The sequence below is a fragment of the Lithobates pipiens genome, unplaced genomic scaffold (genome assembly GCF_037356315.1).
Source record: "Lithobates pipiens isolate NorthernLeopardFrog02 unplaced genomic scaffold, aLitPip1_a1.2 Scaffold_13, whole genome shotgun sequence".
Classification (NCBI taxonomy): Eukaryota; Metazoa; Chordata; class Amphibia; order Anura; family Ranidae; genus Lithobates; species Lithobates pipiens.
The window spans coordinates 511468731-511484708 of record NW_027507718.1 but is presented as its reverse complement, the minus strand read 5'-3'; the positions used below and the strand labels follow the sequence as shown (position 1 = coordinate 511484708).

General features: G+C 37.1%; 1 protein-coding gene across 1 annotated transcript in view; it reads left to right on the top strand.

Moving 5' to 3' along the window:
- Window positions 1-15978, top strand: part of VAX2 (ventral anterior homeobox 2) — a 146736-nt gene that overhangs the window by 4221 nt on the left and 126537 nt on the right. The window lies entirely within an intron of this gene.

The following is a 15978-nucleotide window of genomic DNA, read 5'->3' as shown; positions in this document are numbered from 1 at the left end:
TTCTTCTTTTTGTCAGGGTACAAAACAAGACAAAATAAATGACGTGGAAGGCTGGAGATTATTAGAATTTTTTTACAGATTTGGGCTTTGAAAAGCAATTGTCTGGGGAGGGCAAGGCTGGGATGATAGCCCCCGGGATGCTGGTAATAGGTACCTTTTGGTACACGGATGTTTGTGGTGTTTCTATCTATTGATGGTGGCTTTCACCATGGGCTAGGCAAGTCCCCTTTACTGCAGCATAAGTGTTTGCTGCATCATGTGACCCCCATTATAACTACTCAACATTAATGAAGGATGTTAACATAAATGCCTATCCCGCTAATAAAAAAACGTGGCGAAATTTAGGCAACTGTTTTGCTGTCGGGAATGCTCAGGAAAGGATTTGCATCTCCATTAACTGTGGGTGTCACCATCTGCCTCACATACCTTGCGGTGTATAGAGGTCAGCCTAAGTTCAACAACAAAGCGAGGCGGCCTTAGATGCCATGATGAATGCTTCGTAATAACAGCTTGTCCTTTGCGTACAGTGTCCATTTTACAGTATATATATATATATATACATATATATATATATATATGTAAAAAAAATGGGAGCACTTTTCAGGCCATGTCGACAAAGCCTATTGACCATTCTCTTACCCTTTAGTATTTATGGAAGGGGTGGTAGTGGTGGTAGTGGGGGGATTGGCTGTGTAGTAAAATGATTTGATCATGTGACACTCAGTAAGTATTGTACTAACTAGTTGTTACAGCTTTCTAATTAGTCACGCTCTTTAATTAAGTGTAAGGAAGTCAACTGAAAGTAGTGTGCATTGGGCAGCCCAGTCCATAATTAATTCAGATTCGTGTTGATAACTAGGATTTTTGATAACGCCAAACTGTATACTATCACATTAACATTGTGGAAGTACTACTACTAGTAATGCTATATTTAAGTTATCGCTGTAGTAAATATTCTCATTTCTGTTTTAAATAAATCCCAAAAGTAGCAAGTTCCAAGTGTAGAAAACAGGGAAGTCGAAGTGTTTGTGATTATTTAGTAGGGCTGTATGAAAATGTTTGAAGATAGTTGTGTAAATAGAAATGACTCCATACAGTCATAGATGTATACTAGGTACCATATACGCATACATGGATTTTCTTAGCGATCCAAATTTTTTAAATACATTTTTTGCTAAATAAGAGGTCCAGGGTGCCGAGTGCATCTGAAAAATGTAATGTAACCTAATGAGTCACATTTAACACTTAACTAGGGACATGGTAGGGCAAATGGTATATTCAGTACTTGATTGCACAAAAATGTAATTTAGTGTCATTGAGTTGGTGTTCTTTAGCGCTTGTCGGCGTAAATTGCCCGTATTGACATCATACTACTGACCTTTGGGGGGGAAAAAACACGTACAAAACAAATTAAGATGGGAAACTCTTATGGCATTTCTTAATTGGATGAAGGATGAGTGCCGACATCCACCATTTTGCTGCACAGCGCCCCACTCAACAACAAAATGGTGGACCCACCTAACTCATGTCAACAATTGTGCATTGTTGCAATTGCAATTGTTGCTAGATTACACATTTCACAAATATATATATTCTTTTGGGGGGGGGGGGTAGGGGGGTGGAGCATTTTGAAGGGAAACATATAAATACCATTGTTTCATCTCTTTCTCATGCATTATTCTTAAATGGTAAGTTACGTTATTAAACTTTTTTTTTATTCCTGGCATAAATGATATGCTTGAAGTTTATATATATATATATATATATACCCATGCATGATTATGTATTTAAAATAAATCATTTTTAAGCATGGCGGCATACAACGCAAAAGTACATTTACATACTTTTGCAAGTTAGCGTGCATTTATTACTTTAAACAACTACTGAGAAAATTGTTTCAAAAAAATGTGAACGTATTTCTAGGTTTTGACAGAAACTGTTTTTTGCATTTAATTTCTAACAGTGGCGTAACATGATTAAAAATTATTATTATTTTTTTTAAAGTAGTTATTGCATTGACTTTATACCAGCGTGAAGCCTGATACCTGCAACATAAAAATTACAAAAATAAAAATTGCCATTTAAATATTGTTCTGTGAACTTTGTGTTTTTATCAAAACTTTACATTGTTGAAGTCACAGTACCACTTAAAATATACATTTTTGCACTGTTTGGGTTAACTTTTATTTATTATAGAATATATTTAATATTCTGAAACCTTGCTTTTGCATACAAGTTTTAGCAGTGGGACAATTTCAAATGAGTGATGGCTGCCTGCCATCCTTCAAACTTATAGAAATAATATAAACTGTAATTTTTTTGTTTTTAAAGGGATATTGTATTACAACTACTATTATAATGTACTTTATCTGTCTTTAGGTAGCATGTAAACAGGGTGAAAGTATTATTTATGGAAGGCTGCATTCATTATGCAAACTATGTTGTTTATCAAGTCATTTTTGAACGAAAGTGTATCAATATGACAAGTTATTTGCTAGGGTCCCCCCCCCATTCTTATATTTTAAGATATTTTTATTAAATATTTTAATAAATAAATACCTGTTAAAAAATAAAATATCCAAAAATCACTGAAAAACGAATTGCCAGATCATAAACTGTGTGTAAGTTCATACATTAAAAAAAAAACAATGAATCCCACATTTAATTAAATATAATAAAAAATATTCACTAGTGATTGGGGCTTGTTAAAAGGAACCCATCTAAACATTATCAGCTCAGGAAGAAATTAGTTAAAATTAAAGATTGCAGCGAAATATCATTTCTAGCTAATCAGTAAGGGCAAAGTATGGATAATAAGTTTGCTAAGAGCACCCGAAGGAAATCTAACAGCTAAAGATGACGTTTAATGCATTAGTCATATCAAAACAATATAGCACGCCCAAGGCACGCAATTCACAGGCTCTCGCTGTTTTGCTTGACACAGTTACGCCACCAGGAGGGCTGAAATATCTTGTCGCCCAAAAAAAAAAAAAAAATCAGTTACATAAACAAACACAGCACAGTGTATGTTCTGCAGTTTAAGCTGTCTGCATTTTTTAATGCTCAGCCAGCATAATGGGGAAATGCATGCTCAAAAAGTTGGCCTTTGCCATTGCTTATTAGTTAGCACATCCTACAGTTTTTGTGTTTTTTTAATTATTATTATTATTTTTTCTACTTTTACTGCCAGTATACCTGCTCCAATTTTGTACCAGCATCCCATGTATGTAGTCCAATCAGCAATTTGTGGCCATATTTTTATTAATAATAAAGCACCAGGAAAGCTTTCCTTTTTTTTTTTTTCTCACCACCCCGATCTTTTTTTTTTTTTTTTTTTCTTTTTTTTTTGCATAGAAGGAAATAAATCGCTCCAGTATCTCAGCTCTTTTTCAAAATTAACCTACCAAGCAAAAAAGTAAAAGTAACATTACCAATGTTTTTTTAATTTACCATGGTAGTTTTTGTCTGTTCAATACCAGCATGCTGCTTGATTAACATTAGTAATGCTCGAATTCTCATTGCATTGACCAAAAATTTGCCTAGTGGATTGATTACTCAACAAATTACACAGAGATGCAAATAAGAGACTACTTAACCAAAGATAGCTTAAATGACTTGAGTGTTTTAAAAGGTATCTTATATGAGGCTGTTAAGGAAATAAGCAAGTATTTAGGAAAATTATAAATTAAAAAAAAAATTAAAACCCTAAATAATTGTAAACAAATGTTTGGGTTAGAGTAATTTAAATCAGACGATTCTGTTATGTGACTTGTATGACTTTGGCACAGTGAGTTGTTGTTTTGGACCATTGGTAGTAAGATGTCTCTTGGCCTTTACTCTGTCATTTACATTCATTCATAGAATGAAAGGATCGCTCCAGTATCTCAGCCATGGGCTCTCTTTTTCAAAATTAACCCATCAACTAAAAAAATGTATGAGGCTGGTAAAGAAATGAGCAGATATTTTGGAAAATTATTATTATTTTTTTTAAATTAAAAACCCTAAATATGTGTAAACAAATGTTACAAGAGTCATTTATATCAGACGATTCTATTATGGAGCTTGTATGACTTTGGCATAGTGAGTTGTTGTTTTGGATCATTGGAAGTAGATATCTCTTGGCCTTTACTCTGGCCTTTACTTCCATTCATAGAATGAAAGGATCGGTCTGGTATCTCAGCCATGGGCTCCCTTTTTCAAAATTAACCCACCAACTAAAAAAAAAATTCCTATATGAGTAACATTACCACATTTTTGCCAATTCACCAGGGTTGTTTTTGTCTGCTCAAGGTTGTTGGTCTAAATGGTTGTTGGTTTAATTTCCATAAGAATTTCATATGGAGAGAATAATCTAACAAGTTGGAAATGTATTTCCAAAGATATCTCAGATTTCTGTCTATTGTCCATAATTGTTTGGGTATCTACCATTGTTCAGCTGGTTAAATTTCAGTTGAATCCTCCCTGAATCTTGAATCAGCCTAAACGGTTTGTAAACAGCCATAGGTTTGCATAAAACCAAGAAAATTAGATTTTTAGGTTGAGCGAAGATGGGTCAGGTGACTGTAGCCATATTAGTGAGCTTGAAACAAAAACAATTGGGTACTGCCCACGTTATTTTTTTTTTGTATTTTTTTTTGCACCAACATCCACATTTTCAGGACAAGCTTTCAGCTTCTACCCTTTTCTTCAAGGTCCAAGGTTTGTCCTGAAAATTTGGACGCTAGTGGATATCTGGTTAAACTTTTGGCTGTTCAGCCCATAAGAGACAGAAAGAAAATCAATTGACGTCCCCATCCATGCTAACAACGTGGACTCCCCATTGTATTAAAGCAACTGCGGCACCTGTGGTTGCATAAATACAATTGCGCCGCTGAACAGTGACTGTATCTGATTGGCCAATAATTTTCCAGCTCAGTCAATTTTTGAATCAACATTTTTAGAGCCAGGTGGTGCTTGCAGGGCCACCCATGGCTTGAATATAGGTAGATTCAACATTAATTGGCAAAAATTCTAACCATTTCTGTCCAGCATTAGACCTGATATTTTGTAGAACATCCTCAATAATACACGTACAAGTTTCTGACATTGGAATTTTGAATATTTTATATATTTTTAGATTTCAAATGTTTATATCCTGAGGGAATATACTCCTGCTCACAACTGACTTCTCATCAGGAAACATAACCTAAGTTGATATCTGGCAGCATTTTCCACATGTTTGGGTAACAACTGGGCAGTGTAGAAATAATCAAGATAAAACTCTGATAAAATCATTAGATGAAGTCTGCATTGGCTGTATTGGAAATGTTCTTCATTTTTTCATTTTTGTTTGCATTTTATGTATGCTGCTTAAGAAATAAATTTAAAAACATAAAACCTCTGAGAATTCTCCCCATCTAATTTTTGTGGCCCAAATTCACAAAAATATTTATGAAAAAATTATTTTTATAATTTTCATTGATATTATGAATGAGCAACAATAAAGGCACTCAAATCACCTTAGAAGAACCCGTATATCAACACCACTTAGTCCAACACCATCATGATGTTGTTGGGCTAGGTGGTGATGATATATGTTCTCTTCTTGCATGATTTGTGCAGTTTTATTTTTGTTCGTCCGTAATTTTATGAATGGAATAAAAATCATAATGGTATTGGACTAGGTGGTGTTCATATAGGGGTTTTCCTTGGGTGTTTTGTGCACTTTTATTGTTCTTCATCCATAAATTTATTGAATGGAATAAAAAAAAACATGATGGTGTTGGACGAGGTAGTGATGATATATGGATTCTTCTTGGGTGATTTGTGCACTTTTATTCTTGATCATCCATAATTTTAATGAATGGAATAAAAATCATGATGTTGTTGGACTAGGTGGTGTTGTTATACTGGTTCTTCTTGGGTGACTTGTGCGCTTTTAACCACGTACATCAATAATTTTAATAAATTAAACAAAAATCATGATGGTGTTGGGCTAGGTGGTGTTGATATATGGATTCTTCTTGGGGGATTTGTGCACATTTATTCTTGTTCATCCATCATTTTAACGAATGGAAAAAAAATCATGATGGTGTTGGACCAGGTGGTGTTTATATATGGGTTCTTCTTGGGTGATTTGCACACATTTTTTTTTTGTTCATCCCTAAATTTAATGAATGGAATAAAAATCATGATGGTGTTGGACTAGGTGGTGTTGTCATACGAGTTCTTCTTGGGTGATTTGTGCGCTTTTAACCTCGTACATCCATAATTTTAATAAATCAAACAAAAATCATGATGGTGTTGGGCTAGGTGGTGTTTATATATGGGTTCTTCTTGGGTGATTTGCACACATTTTTTTTGTTCATCCATAAATTTAATGAATGGAATAAAAATCATGATGGTGTTGGACTACGTGGTGTTGTTATATGGGTTCTTCTTGGGTGATATGTGTGCTTTTAACCTTGTACATCCATAATTTTAATAAATCAAACAAAAATCACGATGGTGTTGGACTAGGTGGTGTTGATATATAGATTCTTCTTGGGTGATTTGTGCACTTTTATTCTTGTTCATCCATAATATTTAATGAATAGAATAAAAATCATGATGATGTTGGACTAGATGGTGGTGATATACGGGTTCTATTTGATTGATTTGTGCACGTTTAATCTTGTTCATCCATAATTTTACCAAATGGAATAGAAATCATGTTTTTATAAATATTTATGTGCAGTTGGGTACTTTGAAAGTCACTTTATTTCTATACTTGACTATAATTGGATAATTATCAGATGGGGTACCAAGACTGAAGCCCTCTATTATAAGATATGTTCCTCTTGAGGTATTTGTACACTTTTAATCTTGTTCATCCATAATTCTACCAAATGGAATAAAAATCTTTATTTTTTAAATATTTGTGTAATGTTGGACACCTTGAAAGTTTGTTTATTTCCATAGTTACCTATAATTGATAAATTATCAGATGGGGTGCCATGATTGAACCCTTCTATTGTAAGATATGTTCTCCTTGAGTTATTGGTGCACTTTTAGTCTTGTTCATTCATCATTTTACCAAATGGAATAAAAATCATGTTTTCATAAATATATGAAGATGGGTACCTTGAAAGTCTGTTTATTTCCATACTTACATATAATTGATTAATTTTTAGAGGGTGTACCGTGATTGAAGCTCTCTATTGTAAGATATGTAATTTTGTGGCCAGCTTAAAAAGAACCTAAAGCCCCATACACACTATCAGATTTTCTGCTGATTTTTTCCTTCAGATTTACCAAAACCATATAATATGAGGTAAAACCTTAGTAGTTTCAATGTGTATGCAATCAGGCATGTCCTTGCACTACATGGTTTGGTCAATGTGTATGCAATCAGGCAGGCCCTTGCACTACATGGTTTTGGTAAATCTGAAGACAAAAATCAGCAGAAAATCTGATAGTGTGTATGGGGTTTAACAGGGTAGACACTTGGGAAATGCCATTATACTGTTTTTTTGAAGGTGCAAGGTCTACATCACTCATCTTGATCCTTGCTTCGTTGGACAGGCATGTCCATTGTTCCTCCACCTGATCTGCACGTGTAAGCTATATGTTTTCAGTGAACAATGAATGATGGCAATCCTGGAGAGTACACCACCACAAATAAGTTCCCAAAAATGCAATTTCTCTGCCATTTGTTTTAAAGGTAATTTGTGCAGAAGCAGCTTTGCACATCTGACCCTTGGACCACATATTACTTTGACAACAGAAGCCTTGTTGATGATAAATAGGTTTTGCTTCGCTGACCAAAAACTATAAAGCCATTGGAGGTTCAAAATGTTTTAAAAATAGTTATTCTGACTTTTTAAAGATTTCATGCTAAGGGTAATGAATCATATTTGTAGATTTCAAGCAAAAGTTTTACAAAATGTCATATAGGTTTACATGTGCTTTAAGGCAAAAGTGAGCGCGGTGGATGTAGAAGTTTCTAGAATAGGGGCAACCATAGACACTAGTAGGTCTTCTTTCCATGAAGGAATATTTCTGCATGGGGATAGATTGCAAATGTCATCTCAGTACGCTACATTTACTAATCAATTCCCATACTTTTGCTTCTTGAATAACCAGTGCCCCAAGGTTACTGGTAGTCCTCATTGGTAGCAGACAAATTATGCAATTTTTGAACAACCATTTTCAAAACACTTTTTGTTTATGAGTAAAGGCTCGCACACATTATAAGAAAATCAGGAAACATTTTTGTTCAAAGAATTTTCGTACGATTTTCGTATAGTGTGTACACAACTTTGGACAGCCTATTCTAAATTTTCGTACGAAAATTCCTGAAGGAACAAACTCCAAAATGTTTCTCGGATGGGAACAGAACGAACGATTTTAATTTAATGTGTACCATGTTTGTACAAGAAAAATCAGAATAGAAAGACTGCACACGATCAGAAACAATAAGCAACAAAAAAAAGCCTTTGTCGTACGAGAATATTCGTAAGCCTTTTCTTTCATCGATTTAAATTTACTATAAAGCATCGAGAGAAAAATCGGATGAACCTTTGCCTGATATTCTCATAGTGTGTACCCCACTTAAGGGTCCATTTACATTTTTTTATGCTGAATTGTGGTACCCTAATAATTAGACGCTAACATGTGCTGCACTAAGAGGACATAGGCAACGCAGTCAAAATAGGACGGGCATCTTTTTTTCAATGCACTATAACCCACTTTTTCATTGCATTTCATTACCATGCATTGTGGTGCGCCACAGTGCACAGTTACTGCATCACATAGATGCGAATGAGCCCTAATGGTTTCATACAAATAATAATATAGTAGTATATAACATGTAAATAGTCCAAACAATGTACAATAAAAATAGACCAAATGCTGTAACTTTCTGTTGCAACAAAGTTTGTTTTGGTACCATAAAAAGAACACTAAACGCTTTATTGTTTTCACTTACTTTCAATTACATTATATGTAAACCATTAAAAACAATACCTGGTTATCCTGCCATGAAAGTCCTTGTCAGGGTTGCCAGCTGCCAGTAAATTTGGTTGGCAACCCTGGTCTTTGTTCAAGCATGAGAAATAGAACCACAGGTTGGTCCACTTTTGCTGCAAACACTACTAACTAGACCAAATTCTTGATTTCAGTCCATGTGAAATGGAATACAACAGGTAGCATGACCTCATATATATCCCACGTTCACAATTGCTTCTTCACAGAGTGAATGGGGTACAACATTTACACTATGAATAAGCATCTGTGATCAAGAAGACATCTTGCTACCTGTTGAATCCCATTTTAAATGAACTAAAATAAAGAATTTGGATCTAAAGGGTTGTAAACCCTCACCGTTCTTCGCCTTAATGCATCCTATGCATTAAGGGGAACAACATTTTTTAATGCAGCAGCACCCCCAAGCCTCCCTTATACTTACCTGGCCCTGAAATTTGCGCGACAGGAATGAGCACACCAGCTCTGGCCGGTGTCTCGTGTCCTGATTGGATAAATTGATAGCAGTGCAGCCATTGGCTCACGCTGCTGTCAATCAAACCCAATGACGCGGGCCCCGGGGGTGGGGCCAAGTCCGGCATTCGTGTCTATGGAACGCAAATGCATGACTCGGAAGTGTGCCCGCAAGGTAACCCCCTCGGGAGAGCGCTTCTCCTAGGGGGTTATCTGATGTGGGGAGGAGCCGCAAGAGCAGTTTTGGGGCCACTCTATGCAAAACGAGCTGCACAGTGGAAGTAAGCATGATATGTTTGTTATTTAAAAAACAAAACAAAAAAAAACCTTTACAATTACTTTAACATTGGAGTCCCATCATCCATCCGCTCATTGTCTCTCAACTGAGCACTTGGATTGTCACCCTGTGCCACACACACACACACACACACACACACACACCCGGTCAAAAGTATAGAACACCGACAATCTTTGAGTTTTTATTGAAATACATGCAATTTAATGTCTCAATGTACTCTGAAAATAAAGCATAGAACAAATAAAAAAATTGGACATTATATAGAAATAATGGAATTGTTTTCTTTAACAAAATGTAATTTTACTTTTTGACCCATTCAATTGCCACTTTTTGCAGATCTAACAGCCAAACCTATTTACCTAGTTGTGGCTTTCTTTCTGCCATGGAAATCAAATATTGTTTGGAAAGTTCGTCCCAACACTTGTCCCACAAATGTGTTGCACTTGGAGGCTGCTTTGCTTTCATCCTTCTTTCCAGTTCATCCCAAACCAGCTTGGTGGTCTTTAAAGCCTGGTACACACTATGAGTTTTTTTCCGTTCAACCCAGTTCTGGTCGCCCCCCCCCCCCCCCCCCACCAAAAACACACTGATCGGCGCTCTCAGCCATGGGCTGAAAGCACTGTTTGGGAGTCAGTTGGCTGCTGGTTTTCCAAGCTGGCCAAATGGCTGCCCAAATGGCTGCTGGCCAAATGGCTGCTGGCTTTTGTTGGACCAGCTACCAAACACACAGGCCAAATGTCGGCCGGTTTTTATTGAACTGGCTGATGTCTCCTGGGATGTGTATGGGGCTTTAGTCTGGAGACTGTGCTGGCCATTCCACGATTTAAAGCCTACTGTCTTAGTCTTTTCTTCTAAGGTAGTTTTGACACAACCTGGAGGTATGCTTTGGGTCACTATCTTGCCCTCGCCAACTAGACGTATTCCAGAGGGTATCACATGGTGCTGCAAAATACTGCTGTAGTAGTTTTGGTTCAGGGTGCCACTCACTCTGTGCAAGTTGCCGAATTTGGATCCAGGAAAAGAGCCCCAGACCATCACGCTTCCTCCTCCATGTTTGACAGTTGGTGTCATTCACTGAGGAACCATCCTTTCACTACTCTACGTTGTAAAAAAAAACCTGCGTGATAAACTGAAGATCTCACATTTAGATTCATCGGTCCATAAGGCCTCCTTCTAGTCTTGTGTGTGTGTGTATATATATATGGATTTATATTTATTTTTATGAGTGATTTATTTAATTAATTGGATCTCTTGTATGTTTTGTATGTTTTTATATACATTTGGGTACTGGGTGTTTTTCTCTTAGTGTGGTGGGTGAGTTGTTTAGGTTTTCTTTCTTTTTTTTGCTTTATAATTAGTGGTCATTATATCTCATAAGTTGTGAGAGTTCATTAATAATGGAATGGCTTACGGTTGTTAGTTACTAGTCTATATGTTGCAATGTTTACTTGATATGATGGATTTTCTTTTTTGTGGGGCCTGATAAAGTGCATGCTGCACGAAACTGTTGCCAATATGAATTGAATTGTATTGCATGTGAATGCTAAAGTGCAAACCCACTGGATGTATATTTGTATGATATACAGTATATATATATATATATATATATATATATATATATACTGTATATATATATATATATATACTGTATATAAATATCTACATTTTTCAGTTTTGTTGGTTGGTCATGCTAAGGCGTACTAGGTGTACTTATTCCGCAGCTTTATATAGTTTGTTTGGCAGAATTTATAGTGACACATTCACATTTACAGTCATGGATATTTTGAGGTTGATTTACTAAAGGCATACAAAGTGTTAATTTTCTAAGGGCATTTTCCCTGTAGATCAGGGAATAAGTTGAAGCTCTGCTGACTTCCATCATCCAGTCATGTGCCAGCAAAAAATATTTTCTTTTCTTTGTATGTGGTATTCTCTGCCAAGTGAACTTTCACCACATTCACTAAGGTAAGGGACAATGCCCTTGCAAAGTGAGGTTTAGTAAATTAGCCCCCTAATGTAGTAATTTTGCTTTGATTAAAGGGATGTTAAAGGCTTCCTTTTTTTCCCCATAACAAACATGTTATACTTACCTGCTCTGTGTAGTGGTTTTGCACAGAGCAGGCTTGATCTTCCTCTTCTCAGGTCCCTCGCCGGCTCTCTTGGCCCCTCCCTCTTGCTGAGTGCTCCCAGAGCAAGCTGCTTGCTATGGGGGCACCCAAGCAGGCTCGTTTTCTGAGCTGCGGCTCTGTGTGTCCATTCACAGACAAAGTCGCATCTCGGCCCTGCCCCCTCTGTCTCCTCATTGGCTAACTGGCTGTGATTGACAGCCAATGGCTCCCGCTGCTGTCTCAGCCAATGAGATGGTAGAGTCCCGAGAGAGCCGAGGCTCTCATGCACATCGCTGGATCAAGATGGGCTCATGTAAGTATTAGGGGGGGCTGAAGCACAGAGGAGATTTCTTCTCTTCATGAAAAGAAAACATGAAGTAGAGCTGCACGATTCTGGATAAAATGAGAATCCAAATTTTTTTTGCTTAGAATAAGTATCAGGATTCTCGGTGTAACATCATCTTTCACATAATACAAAAAAAAAATGGGCTAACTTTACTGTTTCGTTTTTTTAAAATTCATTGAAGTATATTTTTTCCCCAAAAATTGCTTTTAAAAGACTGATGCGCAAATACAATGTGACATAAAATATTGCAACAATCGCCATTTTATTCTCGAGGGTCTCTGCCAAAATTATATATATAATGTTTAGGGGTTCTAAGTAATTTTCTTGCAGAAAATACAGATTTTTAACTTGTAAGCAACAAGTGTCAGAAAAAGGCTTATGCCCCGTACACACGATCGGACTTTCCGACGGGATATGTTGGATGCGAGGTTGTTGGCGGTAAGTCCGACCGTGTGTATGGGCCTTTAGTCTTTAAAGTGGACCTTCAGTAATTTTTTTTCAACTTTCCATCTATTAAATCTTCTGTCCTTGTTGTTTTAACTTTGGATAGTAAAAAATTTTTTTTTTGTGCCAGTAAATACCTTATACGGCTCACTTCCTGTTTCTTGTCTGGTAAAAAGCCTAGGCTTATGACATCATGCACAGCTCTCACTCCCACTCTTGCAAGAGTTTTCCAGGAAGGGAGGGGGGATGAGTGATAAGAGGGCCAATGAGAGCGGCAGAGCTGGAGGTGTGCCTCCTGTGTGTCTGTGTAAATCCAGGAAGTGAACAAGTAGCAGCTTCAGCTGCCCACAGTTAAAATGATTGCAGCCAGACTCGGTGGAGGGAGATTTCTGCAGCATATTTGGCAATTACAGAATCACAGTATATATAAAATAATATGCAAAGTGGTTGGAGGGAAGCTTCAGAATGACAAAGATATTTTTATTACAAATTATATGAGCAGACTTCGGTTCCTTTTTAAATGGTTAAACTGCCCTCATCTGCAGACCGAAGTTCATCCTTTTGATCTAAAAGAACCAAATGATACATTGTTTCTTTTTATCTCTCAAATGTTATGATAAACTTTGCCAGCTACTTTTTTTTTTGCAACTGTGAGCAGGGAACTGCTCTGCACTTGTTACATGAATCATGGAAATTCTGGATTGAGAGTGTGAGTGAATCGAGATCGCGATATTTTAACGATTAATCGTGCAGCTCTAACCTGAAGGTAAAAAAAAACTTGAGCCTTTAGAACCGCTTTAACTTGTTTTGCTATTTGGATTAAAATACAAAAAAACAAAACAAAAAAACTGTGATAATGAGCCAAGGATTTCAACGTTGCTTTTAGGTATTTATTATTATATGAAGTTTATATGAAGTTTTTATTTGTACTGGTATTCCATTCACCCATAAACTATGTAAAAAAAAAGACAAATGGCAAAAGTGTCTCATATGTCCACAGCAACGTTTTTCTTTTCCTTCTACATAAATAAATGCATTTCTGTATTCATCAATACATAAAAAAAAAAAAAATGTTATGCAGTAGAGAGAAAGCTGGTGTCCTGCCCTGCCAGAAAGGACTGTGCTGCAGGGAGAGCTGTATTGATTTAGGAAGTGGATGGGAAGAATTACAAATCCTTTGTCAAGGTAAAACATCCCCCATATATTTTTCTACTGCGACTTGGAGTTCAAATCAACAAATACAACAAATACACCCTAATGTCAAGACCCTTTGCCTCACCCACAAATGCGTGCATAGAGAAGCTCCGCAATACCTAATGGAGAAAATAAATCATTACACACCAAACCGCAGTCTTCGATCAGCCAACAAAAACCTCCTCCTCGTGCCCAAAGCCCGGTATAAATCCAAGGGGGATCGGAGATTCGCTGTCCAAGGGCCTCGGCTATGGAATGCTCTACCAATCAACATCCGCCTGGAAGAAAATCACCTGGCTTTTAGGAAAAAACTCAAGACCTTCCTCTTTTAGCAGATGATCAAAGCTCGCCACAGCGCCTAGAGGCGATTCAGTTTGCATTGTGCGCTATACAAGTATTTAATTCATTCATTCATTCAATGTTCACCCAACCAGCTGCACATTCTCATTTGCCTTTAGCCCACGCTACACATTAGTGCGACTTCTTATGCAACTTGAGTCAGACAGAATCGCTTCGCAAGGGAAACAATTAGGATGCCATTATGGCGACACAAGCGCAATGCGCGTTTGCAGTGCATTTCCAAAATGCGCGGCAGAGCGCATGTTTTCTGTAGAGATCGTGTTCAGAAACGGGCAGATGTAAATGAATCGTGACACGATGCACATTTGCAGTTATCTCGTAAGGACTGAACCAGATTGGATATCCTTAATTGGCGGATCTGTATATAAATGGAGGTGATGTATCTGTTTACATGACCCCTGATGATGTCAGAGCATACTGACGAAACTGGTAGGGTGACTTGGGCATGGTACGTCACTTCTGCCATTTGCAACATAGCTGGAACGCCAATGGCATCTCCATACACATGGCTGTGTTTGCTGCATAGCTGCTATGAAGTTTTTTACTTGGTTTTATTTTGTTTTTCGAATACATTTTTGATATACTTCACCATGGGAGCCTTTTTTCCTCTTTTAACTTATGGCATTGATGGTCTGTTATGACCAATTCCACATTGAGATCTCCATAATACGTCCACCAAGTGCCTGCATAGGTCCACAGAAAGCCTGACCACACAGTGGTCATGAGATTCTCCATTGGCACCTTCCAATAAAGCGTTTATGACTACCTGTAACGGGGGTCATTGGATTCTGGTGAGTGGGATGTGTGGCTGGTGATGGTGGTGGAAGACATACTCCTTTTCTGATTGCCAAATATAGGAAGATTCTATCCGGAAATTGTTTATTTGAACACTTTATTTCACTTAACAGTGGGATTCCTGATTTTCTGATTTTTGATTTTTTTTTTTTATGTTTTATGGTTTTTGTGTTTGTTGATTTTACACTTGGACTCTAAAGCTAAGAAGCTTACACATGATATATTATTCATAAATTGTTGTGTTTGTGGTTTATACAATAGTTAGCATTTTTTTGCACTTACACTTTTACAGAGAGCGCTGTTTCAATTCATTCATTTAATTCATTATTTTGCATTTGCAGTGTGTTTCCAAAATGTGCAGTAAACTACGCATTTCTGTACGCAATCTGCGCAGTCTGAAATGCACATATGTGAATGCAGCCTAATTGTTAATGACACTCCCAACCACGGTTAACGGACTCGTGTTTTTCTGCATGTTTGTCATGCACCAAAACGTGCACTGAAAAAACGCGTGACATTCAACAACGAAAAAGGTTCTTTCTTGGGGTGTTTGTCGAGCGTAGGGCAGCCCATTCAAGTAAATGAGCTGCCCTATTGCGCAAAGCATGTTTACACCATAAAAATGCTGGGGAAAAAGCGCAAGTTGGAACGTGTGTTTCTGCTATGCTCAGGTGTGAATGGAATGGGAGGAGAGTTTTTATGCAGCAAGGACCTGGGAGGGGAGGTGAGGGTTGAAAAAAAAACACAGATCTCATCAAAGTCACATTAGAATAGCTTCTTATCTAATGCTGATGTTACTTCTGTGCTTGGTGCCTGAGTTACCAGATGTCACGGAATGGCGTGAATACATGATGATAAGAGTGCCAAAGACAAAGTCCAAAATCTTTTAATAGCAATATTGGTTCTCAAGCAGATAACATAAAAGATCCAGTGGGTTTCAGTGCCCAACACTCTCTCTCCCATCTTCAGGGCTACGA